The sequence below is a fragment of the Ursus americanus genome, chromosome 12 (assembly GCF_024610735.1).
Source record: "Ursus americanus isolate L20-20 chromosome 12, mUrsAme1.1.p, whole genome shotgun sequence".
NCBI classification, from domain to species: domain Eukaryota; kingdom Metazoa; phylum Chordata; class Mammalia; order Carnivora; family Ursidae; genus Ursus; species Ursus americanus.
Window position 1 is genome coordinate 57,981,431 of NC_142138.1, and position 18,390 is coordinate 57,999,820.

At 54.5% G+C, this 18,390-nt stretch overlaps 1 pseudogene; it reads right to left on the minus strand.

The window, feature by feature from the left end:
- Positions 1–12,528: 12,528 nt before the first annotated feature.
- Positions 12,529–13,527, minus strand: LOC123795424 (L-lactate dehydrogenase B chain-like; annotated as a pseudogene).
- Positions 13,528–18,390: the final 4,863 nt, after the last annotated feature.

The window sequence follows — 18,390 nt, forward strand, 5'->3', positions numbered from 1 at the left end:
TGGTGGTGGGGTGGGAGCAGGTAGACAGGGGAGGCCCCAGGCAGGGGGAGGTAATTTTCAGGTTTCTGGGCACCTACCCCCAATCTAAAGGTGGTTTCACATGGGCCACACCGTTCCCTCCTAGTTCTGAGGTGTGTTGGGGCAGTGAGGGCGGCAGGGGGGCAGCGAGCAGAGCAGAGGAAGAAAGGGCCGAGCCTGGCAGAGCCTCAGCTGCTCACTTAGAAGCCTGGGTTGGTTCGTTTGTTTAACCCTGGGCTGACTTTTATGAGACCGTCACATTCCTGGGGATTGGTGAGTGAAGGTGATTAATGGGGTTGGCTATGGGCTTTGGACCAGCAGGAGGCAGGGCTGGAGGAAGCCGAGAACCCCAGAGTCGATGCCCCTGGACCCTAAGATGCCCAATGCTGTGGTGGGTGTCTGGGGGGGTGGCCACCTCTGCTGAACCCGGGATGCCCACCCGCGGGCTTGGGTGAGGGGAAGTACTAATACCTTCCAGACTTCCGAGGAAGGAGGGCTTGGCCCTGCTCTTGCGACCTGGTGAACAGACCTGAGGCGGGAGGGGCCGGGGCCAGGACCAGGGCCAGGACCAGGGCCAGAAGCAGGCTGGCATGGTTTCTGTCCTGGAAATATGCCTGGAGCTGTGACACACCTCTCTGAGCTTGAGTTTCATCTTTGAAACAGGGCCACGAGGTGACTTATACACCAATCCCGGCCCCATTTCCCTCACATGTTATCTCGTTGGCTCTGCCAGCCCGCCTGGGCCCTCCGAAGAGGCAGCGAGAAAGAACTGCCCCTTCTTCCAGAAGTTCTACTTCGGTATGCAGGAATATTATCGCACTAAATATATAAATGTCCTGCAACAGGAGATTTGAATGCCACTCCCTTGTATCGGGCACCTCAGTGGGCATATTAGATTCCATCTCCTCTATCCCTGTCCCCGTCGTGCCTGTCACAGCCATGGATGGCACTGGGAACCTGGGGGTGAAGAGCGAGGCTTCAGGGCCAGAGCCAGACAGATGAGGAGCTGAGCTGGCCCTGATCCCCAGGAGCTGGCTCTGGGGGCTCGGTCCACGTCTCAGCTGGGCCTGGCAGGACCTAGTACTCTGCCATTACTGAGGATTAAGTCCCTCCCGGGGCGCTGGGGCTCTGGCTCTCCCGGTGGCCCTTCCCCCCCGCCCCAGGCCCTGCCCACCCAGGCCCCTCAGAGTCGGATGCTAGGCTCCCCTGATTGCTCCCATCTATTCAATGAAGTCGCTCTCAGCTCTCAGGTGTGATAGCAGTCTCTGCCCCCAGCTGCAGGCCTCAGCTGTCTGAGTCCATGGGAGGCTGGGTTTCAAGAGGAGTCCGAGAACTTGGGACAGAGCTATTTTGGTGGGAGAGGAGTCAGGAAAGGCCTAGAACGCGAGGGAGGCATGGGGCCTCAGCTGGAGGGAGAACAGGAGGTGGTCGATGGTAGTTGACATGGGATCTGTCTGTGCATCTGTGCTCATGTGGCTGCGGGCAATGGTGTGTGTGTGTGTGTGTGTGTGTGTTGGGGGCAGAAGTGACAAAACGCAGCTCTTGATAAGGCACCATCCAAAGGCTTCTCAGTTTCTTTGGCGATTGGGGATTTTTTTAGGTTCTGGCTGCACATGAAATCAAAGGCTTCTACTTCATTCATTCTTTTAGGCATGTGCTGAGTTCGGCCCAGGAGACTGTTCTGCGTCCGGAGACTGGCCCTCCCAGAGATAAATGGAGAACAAGGTGTGATGCCCACCGCCCCGAGCCCACGGCCCTGTGGCATAGTGTGGAAAGCATGGATGGGTTGTGAGTCCGGGCTGTGGTGTGAGTCCCCAGGCTATGAGTCCCAGGCTGTAGTGTGAGTCCCCAGGCTGTTATGTGAGTCCCTAGGCTATGAGTCCCAGGCTGTGGTGTGAGTCCCAGGCTGTGGTGTGAGTCCCAGGCTGTGGTGTGAGTCTTGGGCTGTGGTGTGAGTTCCAGGCTGTTGTGTGAGTCCCAGGCCTTGGTGTGAGTCCCTGGCTGTCATGTGAGTCCCCAGGCTGTGGGTCCCAGGATGTGGTGTGATTCCCTGCGCTGTGGTATGAGTCTCCAGTGGTGGTGTGAGTCCCAGTCTGTGGTGTGAGTCCCTGGGCTGTGGTCTAAGTCTCCAGGCTGTGGTGTGAGTCCCCGGCTATCGTGTGAGTTCCCAGGCTGTGGGTCTCCAGCTGTTGTGTGAGTCCCTGTGCTGCAGTGTGAGTCCCCAGGTTGTGGTCTTAGTCCCAGGCAGTGGTGTGAGTCCCAATGTTGTGGGTCCCAGGTTGTGGTGTGAGTCCCTGGGCTGTGGTGTGAGTCCCCGTGCTGTGGTCTGAGTCCCAGGATGTGGTGTGAGCCCCAGGTTGTGGTGTGTATCCCCAGGCTGTGGTGTGATTCCCCAGGCTGCAAGTCCCAGTGTGTGGTGTGAGTCCCAGGTTGTGGTGTGAGTCCCGGGCTGTGGTGTGAATCCCCAGCCTTTGGATCCTGGCTGTGGTGTGAGTCCCCAGCCTGTGGTATAAGTCCCCAGGCTGTGGTGTGAGTTCCATGCTGTGGTGTGAGTCCCAAGCTGTGGTGTGAGTCTCCAGGCGGTGGTGTGAGTCCCCTGGTTGTTCTGTGAGTCCTCAGGCTGTTAGGGTCACAGAGAGGCTTTCGTTCTGCCTGTGATGCGGTAGTAGGCCGCTCCACGTCTGCCATTTTCGGCCTTGAGCCTAGACCAAGGTTTGGGTGGGCATCAGCACCATCCCCACAGTGGGCCGGGCACCATGGTCAAGGTCCTGTTTGCGTCAGCACTCAGAGGTGTGAAACAGTGTGGGCAGTAGGAGAACCAGAAGTAGTGTGGTATGGCCAGAACTGGGGACAAGGACAGTGAGGACGGGTAGATGGAGATTGTCATCCTGAGTGAGGGTCATATCACCAAGGATCAGGGACCTGGCGGAGGAGTTTGGACTTCCGCCTGTGGGCAGGGGTCACTCTCTCCATCTTCCGCAGGGCCCAGGGTGGGAAGGGAGGGATGGTAGATGCCAGAGCAGGAAGAGGTTGCGGAGGTGGGGGAGGGGGAGCAGGCCTTCTCCGGGCAGCTCCGGCCACTTTTCGGTGGGCAGGCAGACCCTGTTGATATGTCGCCCAATGGACTCTTCAGAGAAGCTGGAAAGCCAGAGTTTTCTGCGGGCACTTTTATTTTTAGATGTTAGCAACTAATTCAAATTTAACACATAAAAAAACAAAAACACATGGTGTGGGCCGAACAGGGAAGGTCAGTGATCCAAATTTGGCTCAGAGACCACCGGTATGCTTCCCCCACCCCTACCCGCAGGTTCCCAGTGGGAGTGATGGGGTCCCAGGGGCATTTTGGAAATGGCTGCAAGAAGGGCAGAGTCAAGGGAGGCGGGGAGAGCACTTAAGAAGCTAATGGAAAAATCTCATTCTTCTTCATTCATTCATTTAACAAATGTTTATTGGGCCCATGCTCTGTGCCAGGCACTGTTATGGAATACCCCAGGCGATACCCAGAGGTTCGAGTTGAGAGTATACTAAGCTCCCTGAGCTCCAGGGTTCAAGGCTGCACGCTTGTGTCTGTGTTCTGGGCCTCTCCTTCCTTTAGCCTCACTGTGCCCACCCACAGGCCAAAGTCTAGGCTAACTCTCCTGTTCCCTCCCAGGCACGCTTTCTGTCCCTGAAGGCCCCGGGGCTACACGTGGAGGTCCCAGGCCAAACCTGCCCTCTGCAGGGCCTCTGTCACAGCCTCTTTTCTAGATTTTGCCCTCCCTCTGGTCATACCACCCTGTTCTCCTCTGGAGTCCGTTGCTCCCTCCTTTGGAACTCACAGGTTCTCCAAAAGCTCCCTCTTGCTTCATAGCTTGGGCCTGCACTCATCGTCCAGCCCTTGGACCTGGGTGTGAGGGGGCCCTCCTCCCACTTCCCTCATCTGCTCGTCGGCAGGAGGTTAGCAGAACTTTGACTCTGGACCCAGGCAAGCGCTCTCGTATCCATGCATCTGGCTGAGCAGCCGCCTCGAGCCTGTGCTGGCCTAGCAGCAAAGCAGGACGCAAGGAGGCACCCGACCGGGTCTTGTCCTCAGAGCACTCCCAGGTACAGGGAGTTAAGGCCTGTCCACTAAACGCGCTTAGGAAAACCACTTAATGCCCGAGAGATGGTCCCCGTGAGGCAAGGAGGGCTGTGCGAGTCCGGAGACCCCATTCTGGTGCTAGACACTTGACCTTCATGGGCTCACAGAAGCCTCGCCACAGCCCATTCAAGTCAGCCCTGTTGTGGTACCATTGTACAGATGTGGCAAATGAGGCTCAGAGAGGCGTGCCCCCCACCCGACATGGCAGAGCTGTCAGCAGCAACCGGGGCGGTTGACTACAAAGCCCACTCTCCCCGTGTACACGTTTTCTCCTCCTAGATAAAGGATGAGCACTGGGCCGGGAGCCAGGTGCATAACTCTCCTCTGACCTTGACTCTGGGCCTGTGAAATGGGCATAAGCACTGGTTATCCTGCAGGGGTAAAAAAAATGTGAAGATCACACTTAGAAACTGCTAGAAGAATGATGAGGCAGGATTCAGTCATTCTTTCAGCAAGTATCTATCGAGCCTACGCTCTGTGCCAGCCCCTGGGCTGGATCTTAGGGATATGGTCCCAAGGGAAACAGACACAGTTCCTACTTACACAGATAAATACGTAAGTACAAAGTGAACCATGCCAACAAGACAGTCTAATGGGGCCCAGACATGGGGCCAAGGATGTTTTCCTGAGGAAATGGGATTTAAGCCAAAGCATGAGGGGTCAGCCAGGCACAGAGCAGGGCAGAGCCCCCCAGGCATGGGGTGTGAGTAGGGAACAAGCCAGAGGCATGAGCCAGGGGAGGCTGGGGGCACTCACTGGGCTCCCTTGGGTGTGGTCTTGCAAAGGGGAGCTAGCAGAGGATTTCCTTTAGGTGAACTAACAACAAACCTCAATTTCTAGATCTTTCCTGTTTGACCCGGGTCCCTGGAATGTCTCCCTGTCTTCTTCGCCCTTGGTGTCCATTCTGCCCAGTGAGAGCCGGGCCTGGGGAGGAGACCTCAGCCCCCTGCACCCCCTCCCCGCCCCCCCCCCCCCCCGGGATGAGGGGCAGCTGATTGGAAGCAGATGCCTGGCCCTGAGGGGGCCCTGCTGGGGCTGGCGAGGCCGCGGTGGGCCCGGCTCCCCACTGCTGACCTCAGACCTGCACCGCTGGCATGTCCAGGCCGCAGACTCTCTGTCAGCAAAGCCGCATCCGTCCTGCAGAGAGACGGTCACTGTGGCTGTCCGCACCCCAACCCAGCAATTTCCCTGCCACGGTGAGAAGCCTCCTGAGCTCCCTGGCCAAGGCCCAGCCTCCACCAGTTGGGCCTGAGATGCCAAGTCAGTTCATGGACAGGCACAAGGCTGGAAGAGGTCTGTGTCACCCGCCCCAGTTACTTGGACACCTGTACCAGCGTGATGCCAAACAAGGCCACCGTTTTGTGCCCTGCACCAGGCTCTGGGCTGAGTGCTCTCTCCTGCCGCTGAATAGTTGCACGGGGCCCATGCTGGTGCACTGCATCCCTGAGGCTCAGAGCGGGCCCCTGGGCACACAGCTGGTAGGTGTGAACTAAGGTTTGAAACCAGGCTGGGTTGGTCCTCAGCCGTGGGTGCTGGCTGTGGTTTCTGTCCCCCTCGGACACTCCCTGTGTCTACTGCTCCCGAGGGAGCCCGGGTCAGCGGCTGTGTGAGCTGCAGAGGCCCCTGGAAGCTTGCACCGTAGCACAGGGCACTGAGATGGGCACAGAGAGAGCTGGAGCCCCTTCTCGGTGGTGGGAGCTCTTCTCTGGGGCAGCCTGAGCTCTGGACTCTGTCAAGGGCAGTGTGTTTGCTGTTGACTTCCAGTTTGAACCAGGGCTTCCTTCACAGAAGGGGGTTATAATTTTGATGGCTGCCTCTGCGTCCCCCTGAGAGCCCCTCTCCCACTGTCCCCCTCTCCACACCTGCTGCCTCCCCTAGGTCCCGCCCTCATGCTCCCCACCCCCTGCTGCACACCTGAAGGAATCTGGCAGTCTCTAGGGTTCTCCCAGAGATGCTTTCTGGGGCCTTTGGCAACCCTAGCACCACCCCGACTGTCCCTAGAAGTGCATCCTCTTTCCTCTGCTCCCCGGAGGCCGCCCCACCCCTCTTGCAGACCCAGCCGCTTCCCTGCTTCCCCTGGGCCTGGTTTCTGCTCTTCTGCCCAACCCAGCATCTCTGCTCCATTCTTCGCCCTTCAGATGGGTGTTCCGTTCTCGGTCAGTTGGTCAACACTCACTGAGCCATGTGGACGTGTTGGGGAGAGCTCAGACCCTGGAGCTAGATGCTGGGGGATACAGAAATGCAACCCCCTTGTCTCCCATTTCCAGGAGCTCACATCCCCTGCTCCTGGAGCTTAAAGAGAAAAGGGGGTCTATCGCTGCCTTGGCCTCAACGTTGGCTTCTCCCTGTGTCTAGTTACTGAGAAGAAACACAGCATGGCGGGCTGGCTCACTGGAGATGGCTTTGTCTCTGTCAGGTGGGAGCGTTACCTCGGTGGTCCGTGGGCAGGTGAATCAGCACTGAGGCCCACCATCGGGTAGAGGGCTGGGGTGGCCAAGGTGTGCAGCTTTCTGGGGACTTTCAGACACAGAGGAATAGAGACTATTTGTGTTTGGGGGCTCTGAGAAGGAGAAGTAGCCCCAACCCCAGGGTGGAGCCTGGGGAAGGGAAAAGGATTGAATACCTCTCCAGGGTCTGTGAGGCGTGGGCGCAGAAGCCCCGAGGCCTCAGCACTGGGAATGGCCATGTACGGGCACAGACAAGCCACAAATATGGGTAGCGCCCTGGGAGTAGGAGTGAGGGCACTCCTGGCCGTACTTGGGGTCCTCTCCGTGGAAGATCTGTGTGGCCCTGCGGGGCTCTGGGTGGGGCAGGACCAGCTTCCTCCTTCCGACCGCATGGGAACAACTCAACAGGCACCATGGCAGTGGGACTGGTCAGAGTTCTGGTTCTCCTGGCCCAGGCGTGAAAGCTGGACCTTCCACCGCCATCTTTTGGAGCATGTAGGCTTGGATTCTCAAGCAATTCAAAGGGAGTGGAAGCATCCAGAAGACAGTATATGCTTCCTTCAAGTAGAGTAGATTGGGTCTGGATGGTTTTCTTTTTTAATTTTTTAAGATTTTATTTATTTATTGGAGAGAGGGGGAGATAGAGAGAGAGAGAGGGCATGAGCAGGGGGAGGAGCAGAGGGAAAGGGCCAAGCAGAGCCCAACGCCACGCTTGATCCCAGGACCCTGAGATCATGACCTGAGCCGAAGTGAGATGCTTAACCGACTGAGCCACCCAGGCGCCCTGGGTCGGGGAGGCTTTAATTAAAACTGCAAAATCAGGGGCACCTGGCTGGCTCAGCCATTAAGTGTCTGCCTTCGGCTCAGGTCATGATCCCAGGGTCCTGGGATCGAGCCCCCTGTCAGGCTCCCTGCTCAGGGGGGGGGTCTGCTTCTCCCTCTTCCTCTGCCCCACCCCCTCCCCTCCCCCACTTGTGTGCTCTCTCTCGCTCTCAAAATATATAATAAATCTTTAAAAAAAAGAAAAGTGCAAAATCAAATAAGTGTGATAGTGTTTGCACCTTGATTTCTGTTGGCACGCATAGTGTTCAGTGAGACAAGAGCTGCTATTTATTGAGGGTTAATGTGTGTCAGGCACTGTACCAAACCCTCCACGTACATTGTTCTGTTTAATCCTTACAACAAGGCAAGTGTTTTTTTTTTTAATCACCATTTTACACATGAAGGAACTGAGGCACAGAGAGGTTAACCAACTTGCCCCAAGTCACACAGCCAGTGAAACTATGAACAGGGCTTCTAACCCACATGTCTCCTGCTCCAAAGTTGTTCAACCACAGATCCCACCTGCGTCCAGGGGTTCCCTGCATCTGGGGAGGCCTGGGAGATATGGGCCTACAGGGAGGAGCCCTGGGGTGTGGAGGCCTGGGACCTGAGACTGGGGTGAGAGGTCCCCGTCAGGTGCCTGTCCCCCACAGCAGCTGGATCCCATTGCCGTGTGGATGGCAGTCTTTAGGAAGCCACCTTCTCCTGGGCTGCGAAGGAACGGGGTGACCACAGCCAGTGAACTCTGGGGCCCCTTGAGTTCCCACTGCCCGCCCGGCAGGGTTTCACAAACCCGTTGACGTTGACAGGGCGGCCTGTGTGGAGAGGGCAGGAAGCCTGGGGGCTCTGTGGTCTGCCGGCATTGCTCAGAGTTTCCTGGGCTGAGCTCTTCCTGCCCAGGCAGCGCCCCCTGTCCTGAGGCCTCCCTTGGCCCTGCCTGGCTCTGAGAGACAACTCGGATGGACTCCAGGACCTCTGAAGGGCCAGGAAGGGCCCCTCCTTGGGGTGCTGAGCCTTGGGGGAACTCGAAGATTCTGGCGATTACCTGACATTTCCTGGGGACCAGCAACGTGAGGAGAGGCAGGGACAGTGCTAGCTGCAGTCAGAAGACCAGAGCTCCACCCTCAGCTCCAACCCCGACTGGGGCTGCGGCCTCCGGCAGGTGTCTTAACTCCCTGAGCCCCCTTCCCTCAGCGACTCACGGGGCAGTATGAAGTGCTCTGCGAGAGCTAGGGACCCTGGCAGGGCTGTGGTCTGACGTACGCCTGCCCCCATCAGTCCTCCCTTCTGGAAACTCTGCCACGGCTGGACCCCCAGATTCCTGCAGAGAAGGGGGGAAGCATTCCAGGCAGAGGGTAGGGAGCAAAGACATAGCGTGCACACCTGCACATGTGTCCCCCCACACTGAAGTCCTTGTGCCAAGAACTTTTCTAAACATTTTACATATATTAACATATATGTACATATATATATTAACTCATAGTAACTCATTGACCTCTCTTAGCACCCCCCTGAAGTAGGTATTAGCTTGGCCTCATTTTATAGATATGACAAGGTCCAGAGAGGTTAAGTAACTTGCTCAAGTTCACACAGCTGGGAGCGGGGACCCAAGCAGTCTGGGCTGACGGCATAATTGAAGCACGGCTGGTGGGCCTGGAAAGGACGGGAGAGATACCAGCACTGGCCACGTCTGCCTTGTCCACGGCTAGGGGCCAGTGCCTAGTATGGTCCCCGGCACGCAGGTTCCCGAAACACGAGCTCTGCCGAAGGCGTGGTCAGCTTGCTGGTCTGGGGACGCTGAAATTTTGCACAAGGGGATGCTGCAGGTGCTGGGTGGGGGGCAGCATGGGCCTAGGGAAGAAGCTTCTAGACTGCCTTGTCTAGTCTCTAGCTTGAGAGGAGCCCTGCCCAGGCCTGTTCTAGAATAGTAGGCTCCTTCTCCATGGGGCTGATGAACCCCCACGGGCAGGAGGGTCCAGTGAGTGGGCAGGTGGAGAGTTTTAAATAGTTCCTCAATGCCCATCTGGCCCCCTCCCCTCAGACCCAGTCTCTCCTCCCTCGGCACACTAGCATCCTTCCCTCCCTGTGGAATGTTCTCAGCTCGCCCAGAGTCAGGGTCTAGGGAGGGCGGGGGCTCTGCGGGGAGGACCCACACAGGCTCAGAAGAGAGCGTTTGCTGCCGGCAGAGGCTGCTGGGAGACCGGACTGTGTGCTGGGCTGGAGAGCTGGGGTCTGGTGAGAAAGGAAGTTTCCGTCCTCTGTGGCACTCAGACCCCCCCAGGAATGTGGCTCTGGGCCAGGATCCTTCTGGGCAAGAAAGGATGACTCGGCAGAAACAGCGTCCTGACCCCACAGGATAACAGAGCCACTGCGCTGGGGGCGGGTGCCAAGTGGCAGGGCTGGTGAATTCATGACCCTCCGCCTCGGCCCTACGTCTGTCCGGCTCCCGGCCCTCCCTAGCTGTCCTTCTCCGGGCTGGGGTTTTAAGACTCTCAGAGGAGCAACTTTCAGACAGATTAGGGAGGCACCCCGCCCTGGCTAGCTCTTTCCCACTCCAGGGGGAGGAAGCAGCCTGGTGTTGAGGCCCTGGGGGCCTCTGGCCAAGGGTAGAAGCCCCCGCAGGATTCAGGGCGGGGGGCACCGGGCAATGGAGGTTGCTGGGTTGGGCACTGGGGAATTCCAGCCCGAGGGAGCCAATTGGAAGCACATGTGTTTAGACAGGCACAGAAACCCACAAAGCTGCTTCTCCATTCCTTGAGCCCAGCTTCTGAAACGTTAAGGATTTATCACCAGGGACCCTGGGAAATGTGTCCGTTTGTCACTGGATGCCCTGCTGACCCCGGCCGGTCACCACCAGGGACTACAATGGCGCTCCAGCTGGCACGAGCCGCCTGGCCACCTGCACCCCAGGTCCTGAGCAGGAGTGGGGGCTGGCGGGAGTGAGAATGATGGTATCGTGAGAGCCGCGGCCATGGCCGCCATCAAGGGTTTCCCACACACCCTGCTGACCGCTTTTAACTGTCTAATGTCGTGCATTCCTCGTAACAACCCCATAAAGGAGGGAGGTACCTGTCCTAATTTTTAGAAAGGAAACGGCACTGTAGAAGATCGAGTACCTTGCCTGAGGTCACCCACACAGTGACAGGCAGAAGAAGCTTCTAAGTCTGGGGTCTCAATGATTTGCTTTATTCATGACCTCTTCTTCTGCCCCTTGAAGGAAGGAGGAGGGCCCCTTGTGGCCCTGTCCCCCTTCCCTGAATGCCCCACGGTGTCTGAGGGTCAGCGGGGTTGGCACGTGGAAACCCTGACCCCTTTCTGGGAGCCATTGCAGCACCTGCTGGTTTCCATCATCAGGAGCCTGGGGGTCTGGAGCAGTGAAGATCCTGGGATGCAGGGCCGGAAGACTCTCATGTGCCTCCTGACTTACTAGCTGCATGACCTTGACACCTCACTGTGTCTTTCTGGACCTCGGCTCCTTCACCTGTGAAATGAGACGGAGGAACACAACAACTTGTCCTCCACTACCTGCCCCAAGGGGGATAAAACGCAGACCATTAGGCGACCCAGGACCTGGCCAGAGAGCATGCAGAGGGGGCTGATGGGGGCTTGAGATGGGAGGAGGTGCAGGGTGGCAGGAGGGGGTAGCATGCTACTTTGCACTCATTCACCTGCCTGACAGAGAGCCCCTGGGGGTGACCCAGGAGACTTTCTCCGGGGAGGACCCGGAGCAGAATGGCCGCATCTTCCTGGGAAAACCGCCTGGACAGAACTGTTCTAGGTGCCAGATGACAATCAGTTTCTCCCAAGTGCCCTGTTTGTGCACGTCCTGTGAAGGAAACTGTCCTGCTCTAACCTGAGCTTCTGTTGGTTGACGGGTTCCTGTTACCCCAGCAACAGAGCAAGAGTGGAGGCGGCTGCACGCGGCTCCATGAGACTGCTTCATCAGTTATCACACCCAGGCACTGTGTCACCAAGGGGCGGTTACAGCCGTGTGAGACTTAGGGACCGTCTGCTTACTAAACGTGGCTGAGATCGTTGTAAACATGCACGCGTTGGGCAACCAGCAGGCCTCCAACAGATACGTCTTGGTTGAAGAAAGAGCTTTTGGAATCGTGAGGACTTTGTATTATGTCCCTTACAGTTTTCACGGATAACTATATCTTGTATTTAAAACCTTGGCAAGCCAGACATTGACATAGGCTGTGCGCGGCCGGGCTGTCCCCCCAGCCGTCCCAGTCCTCGGCTCTTGTAAGGATTTATCAATAACAGCGTATCCGTTCTGTTTGGGCTGTTAATTATGACTCTGTCCTGGAACATCCTGTAGTGGTTATTTTTTGGAAACATCATTTGGTTCTTAATCTCTTAGCAACAGAACTTTGAGGGCTAACGGCTGGGGCACACTCCCAGCAAGACGCTTGTGACTCGTGGGCAAACAAACCCACAGCAGCCGATTCGGAGCAGCCTCTGATTGTGGGTTTAATTGTTCGAAGTCATCACACGTCACTAGCACCCACCGCGGGCTGAGCTTGCTTTGTGATACTCCGCAGAGCATTTGGTGTGCCAGACACACACCCAGGGCCGGGGGGAGCTTTCGGTCACCGGGTGCCCGAGGCTGTCACAGCCCGTCCCTGCCTGGGTACAGGTCCCGGAACAGGGGTCAGACTGGGAGAGGAGGAAGGCAGGAGCGGTGGCCTTGCGCTCTGTCCACGCCTGCACACCATGTCCTTACAACCCACTTGCGCGGTGGCGGTAGGATGGTCCTGCCTTCCGTGTGACAGCTCGAGAAGTGGCAGCTGAGGCAGTGAAGGGTCTGGCCACACTCGCAGGCTGGCAGAGGTGGTGGTGGGATGGGAATCCAGGCCTGCCTGAGCCCCCAGCCCCCACCCCCTTTCTTTCTTTTCTTTTTGCTTTTCTTCTTTTTTTCCCCAATAGTTAATTTTGTTTGTTCAAGGGCTCATACTGCCAGCATTAAACCAAGCGTGGACTCTGATTCTGTGAGCCCAAATTCACGTATCTAGGGAGATAAAAAGCAAACTATACTCCACGTACATGGAGGAAAAGTAGAGATTCATGGGTAACCACTTTGGAGTTTTAAAATTTCTATAGCCTAGAACCCAGAAGTCACCGACCTTTTAGATCCTTCTGGATGTCCCACAGGGTATCTGCACTTTTCTTGAGTTGAGCTACTTGGTCAACCTTCAGCTTCTGGCTGATAACGATGGTTAACCCCTGAGCACTCAGGGTACATGGAAGGCTCAGGGAGACTTCGTTCTCAATGCCATGCATTCCCTTCACCATCATGGACATGGGATGAATTCTGGATAGATTTTCAACATGGATTCAATGAGATCAGCCGCACTTATCCAACAGCCCAGCAGGTATATCTTTCTGGCTTGATCGCTTCATAGGCACTTCCGGTCACCATCTTATGTACTTCCTTCTAATTTTCATTATCACTGTCCCTTCCCGTTTCTGGATTCAGTTCCTAGAGAGAAACGCTTGCCACATTCACTCCACTCCATAGAGCCTCACTTGAGACACCAGGTTCTCCCCAAACTCGGCAACCGCTGGGATGAATGCCAAGTTTTTCAGCCGTAAAATGGCGAAGTCTAGCAGATTCCAGATTACACTCACTTCCCATCACGTGGTGCTCAGATAATCTGGTTATTTTCCAGGTAACATATGTGAGAATATGAGAATCCGCTGGGCTGGGAACTATAATTATGATGCAATTGGGGCTGTACCTGATGAGCTGGAGAATAATGAATTTGAAGACATTAACATTCCTCTGCCCCAGATTGAGACGACTCTCTTCCTCTTGCTGGCAGACTCCTGCATTTTCCGTCACAATCTTGGAATTGGCGGACACAGAGTAATCTTTATCTGCCACAGTTTTTGGCATCTGAAGAAGTGAGCTCCCTCCTGTGCCTGAGATGCCTCATTTCTTTTTGGAGTTGATCTTCCAAAACAGCCCACAAGGGCAAGCTCGTCAGCCAGAGAGTTTCCCAGAATGCCGATGGCACGTGCCATATCAATGTATCCAACTCCTGCCGCAATGCTTTTATTGTTTGGGACCATTGCCTCTTCTTCTGCAACCAGGGCGATCAGTTTTTCCAGAAGAGTTGCCTTTGTGCACGAGAGAGAGAAGGCTCTGGGGACCGTTGTAGCAGCTGTGAGAAGAAGGCAATGGATGTCAGCTGTGTGCCCTGCCCCCACTCTCTGCTCACCCCGTTCACACACCCAGGTCCATGGGGGCAGCTGGGTCTTCACTGGCCGTGTGATCTCCATAGGTTGCACGGCATAGTGTGGCACACGAGGGCCACTGCTGAGACCGGTCCCACGGGGTGTGCATCCCAGAGTCACCGAGGCCAGGACTCACAGGCAGCATGGGGCCTCCCTGTCACTGGGGCTCACGATCCCCTCTTTATTCTGGTCCTTTCTGGTCCCTCTCCAAGGTGAGCTCGTGGTTCTCCATCGTTGAGGAGTAGGGATAGCAGTTAAAATACTAGCTACCATGCGTTACTATGAGCCAGGATCTTTACTGGTATGCCCTTATTTACTCCCGAAAACCTTATAAGGACATGATATCGTTTTCCCCATTTGCAGATCAGGAAATTGGGGGTCAGAGTAATTGAATGACTTGCTGTAAGTCACAGGAGTGGTTCTGCTCGTGACAGCCACAGTCCCACTCCTCCCGTTCCCCAGCCCCGTTGCTCACGGGGTGGATTTACTGAGGAACTCCGGAAGTTCTGCTCTGGGCCCCCTCACTCCTCACCACCCCGACCAAGGCCCTAGAAGTTGATTCAGATGGTCACGTATCTTTGTGCCATTTGCAAAAATAAGATATGTGAATACTTTGTCTAAAGGAGAGCCCCCCTCAGATTCCACAGAACCTGGACCACCCTGCTTATAGGTGTAGACCTTGAATATTCTTGCTAAAAATTTAACTCCCTTCCCCCCCTTCCCCTCTCTGTCTGTTCCCCTTAGCCCTGTCACTAACACACCATGTACCTTACGCTGTGTCTTATTTATTGCATAGTTCTTGCACCACTCACCACGTGTTTTGGATGACCGAATGAACACTGCCCTTGCCCTCATGCTTAAGTGGCCCTGAGCAAGGTGACTTGCTTAAAGGCCCCCCTGCTTACAAATCCGACCCCCTTTGTCTTGCTCCTAGCTGCCTTTGAACTTGGTCATGCCTAGGTTTCCTCTGGCTCTGACGTTACGGTTTACTCACCGACCAGACATCATCTCACTGGTGTTTCATCCCTGACTCCTCTCACTCCGTGAGTTCCCCCCAGATCCTGTCAGCCACCTCCCAAATGTCTCTCAAACCTGATCACCCCGTTTATCTCCACAGCCCCCCCCCCATAGACAGGGTCTGCCTTAGCTCCCCAGCTGCTCCCTGCCCCCAGTCTATTCCCCACACAGCTTTCAGAGGCTGAGTCTCCTTCTGGAATTACCCCCATGAATTCTCATTTCTTAGAAATCATAACTGAAATCCTTAGCTTGACCCACGAGGCTCACACTGACTTTTTTTTTTTTTCCAGTTTCACAAACTCACTATCCCCCTGACTAGGAGGATAGGCTCTACCCACTTCTGTTGCCAGAAAAGTCCTCCCCTCCTCCTTTTCTACCACCCCACTTAATTTTTACTCAGCCTTCTGGTCAAGCATCACTTCCTCAGGGCTACCTTCCATGTCCGCCCACGCTGGGTCAGAGCCCTGTGAGTTGTTTTTACAGCTCCCCGCATATCTCTGCCTAGAACACATTTCACCTGCCATTGAATAACCAATTGTATCATCTTGGAGGCTTGATCTGGCCATTGTGACCCCTCCCTCCCTCCAGCCTCCTCCCCAGTCAAACACAGAAGTTCCCAGAAGGCCCAAGTCGGCCTTGCTCTCTGCTCCATCTTTGTTTTGTTTGTTTGGCAAAGGACTAAAGACATTCATTCCTTTCTCACGTAACCCTTGAGGGGAGTGTTTCTTATCAGCTGACAGCCATGTCCCACCTGGGCCTTCAGGGAGCTGGGTTCCTTCCATGCTGTGGCTTTGTCACCCCTAGGAGTTGTCATCTGCCTCGTTGAGGCTAGGTCACTACCACCTCTGGGTTGGCGCCAGCAGGAAGTGGTGGGGATGTTTTCTAGGTCTTAGTCTGGTTCCAGTCAGTGCTACTGAATAACAAACCATCCTGACGTGTGGTGCTATAAGACGCAACCGTTTCATTATCCTCCCAGATGCTGTGGGTCTGTGAGGAACGCTGGCGAATTTGGGCAGAACACCGGGAGCGTGGCCTGTCTCTCTGCTCTACAGTCTGGGGCTTCGGCTAAGACTCAGATGACTGGGGGTGACTCAAATGGTTGGGGGTTGAACGATTTGGAGGCATCTTCACTTCCCCGGTGCTTGACTGAAGGACTAGGCTCAGCCAGGCCTGTAGCAGGGCACCTCCCCAGTTCTGTGGCCTCAGGGGAGTTAGCCTGCTTTATGGAGGCTCAGGGTTCTAAGAGAAAGAGCTCTTGGAGAACAAGATAGAAACCTTTATGCCCTAGCCTTAGAAGTCACATTATAGTTGAAGACTGCCCAGGTTCAGGTGGAGGGGTCATAGATGCCCCTACTTCTTAACAGGAAGAGGGTTGAAGAATGTGTGTCATGCATGTAGTTTTTTAAGATTTTATTTATTTATTGGAGAGAGAGAGACAGAGATAGCAAGAGAAAGCAGGAGCAGGGAGAAGGTAGAAGTAGGCTCCCCACTGAGCAGGGAGCCCGCTGTGGGACTCGATCCCAGCACCCTGGGATCATGACCTGAGCCGAAGGCAGACACTTAACTGACTGAGCCACCCAGGCGTCCCATATTTGTGGGCCTATCTTAATGGCCGATAAAGCCATTATAGCCAGAGGGACACATGCCAGGTTTGCTCACATTCCCCTGCTGAGGGCAGAGTTGGGTGGCCCCAGCTAAATTCACAGGGCAGGGAGACACTGTCCCTAGCTGGGCAGCCACGTGCCTGACATCAACTCCATTATAATAGAAGAGGGAGAAGGGATTTGGGTGAGCTGTCTGCAGTCTGCCACGGCTACCCCCCGGCCACCAAATATCCAGGTGCACCCCCCCTTCCTACATGTACAGTACACTCTCTTTGGGGGGAAAACAAAGTTCCGTTGACCACCTACTTGTTGAATGACTGACCGGATGCTGTGTTCAGCCCATCCGCTCGAAAGACAGGGTGGGCAGAGGCAGCGTTCCATGTCTTAACCTAGAGCCTCGAGGTGGGCGAGTTCTAAGTGGGGAGGCAAAATCAGGTAGCAGTGACCTGTTAGGAGTGGAGAGAAATCTGCTCTCCCCTTTATCTTGGTACTTAACTCCATCTATTTGCAGAGTAGGGAAAACAATAATTGTCAACTGAAAAGAATGTCTATCTTGTTGTGCATCTGAAATTAATTCCAGATGGATCAAAGATTCAAATGTAAAAATAAATTCATAAAATGCCAGGGGAAAGACAAGAGCAGACAGTTCACAGAAGATAAATAAAAGGCTGACAGTGGTATGAAAAGACTCAGTCTTGAGGATGTGGGGAGACAGGAACTCTCAGGCATTATTGGCTGGTGTTTAAATGGATCATTTTTACGGGGCGGGGGTGGGCTTGGCAATATCTTTCAAGATGTCAAACGTTCAATACCTTTTTATCCAGACACTGCACTTCTAGGTATTTCCAGATATACAATAGTCCCACAAGTGAGCAAAACTGTATGTCAAGGCTGTTCGGTGCAGGATTGTTTAGAATAGCAAAGTAGCTGGAAACCACCTAAACGCCCCTCCATGGGAAACTATTAAATAAAGTAGAATCCCACGCAGCTGTTAGAAAGAATATGGTAGATTTATCAGTACTCACGTGGAAAAATGTCCAAGGAATTACAATAACCAGAAACAAAAGGCAAATTGGAGAACATCGTGCATAGTGTAAACTCATCTCTATTAAGAAAGAAAACAAACGAATATAATTCATATGTATTTAATAATACCTGGAAAGATTCATGGAAAGTTTTTAACAATGGGTTCTTTAGAGGGAGTGAGTTCAAGGTTGTGGGGAGCAGGAGGGTTTTTACTTCTTGCTTTATGTCCTTCTCCACTGTATGGATTCTTTTCATAGTAAAACATGTATCACACGCATCACTGTTATAGGAGAATCAAATTCAGAGTGGTGATTATTCCTAGGGAAGAAGGGAAGGGAATGGAGGAGAGGCCACAGGGCCCTTTAACTGTGTGTATAATGTTGGGTTTCTAAAAGAAATCGAAATGGTTAAGAAATGGTAAATTTTCTTAGTTCCATTTTACCACCAGCAGCAGCAGCAGAATGAAACCAAATGTGGCAATATGTTAAGAATTGATAAAGCTGGTAGGCGGGGACCAGGGTGTTCATTATATAATTCCCTATGCGTTTCTAAATGTTTGGAACATTTTACAACTTAAAAAAGTTCTTTAAAAGAAGATTATTCAACACAACAGCATGAAATAAATGGAAAAGAAGCCAGAAGAATGAAGAGAAAGGACAATAGGGCAATGAAATAAAGTTTACAGGCCAGACTTTGGACAAGCAACTTGGTAAATTCCATCACAGTCTCATAGGAAGGAGATACGGAAACTTCAGGATTCCCATTGTGCTCTTGGATGCTCCTGAGCGGTAAGCAACACTAGGGGAGGCGTGGCTTAGAGAAGGGAAGGCGTGGCTTAGAGAAGGGAAGGCGTGGCTTGGAGAAGGGAACTTGCCCATCCGGGACGGAGGCTGCAGTTCCATGCCCGAGCCTGGCTGGGTGGGCAGTCAGGTGGCCCTGGAAGTGCGGGGTTTGGCGGGGTGCCGGTGGTAGCTTGGGGTTCACCGCCAGGGCCTCCCAGGGCAGAGGAGCTGGAGGAGGACAACGCGTGGGCGCCGGGCAGCGCTGAGCTCCTCCTAGTGACCCCTGTTCCTCTTTGCTTGCTCCTGTCATG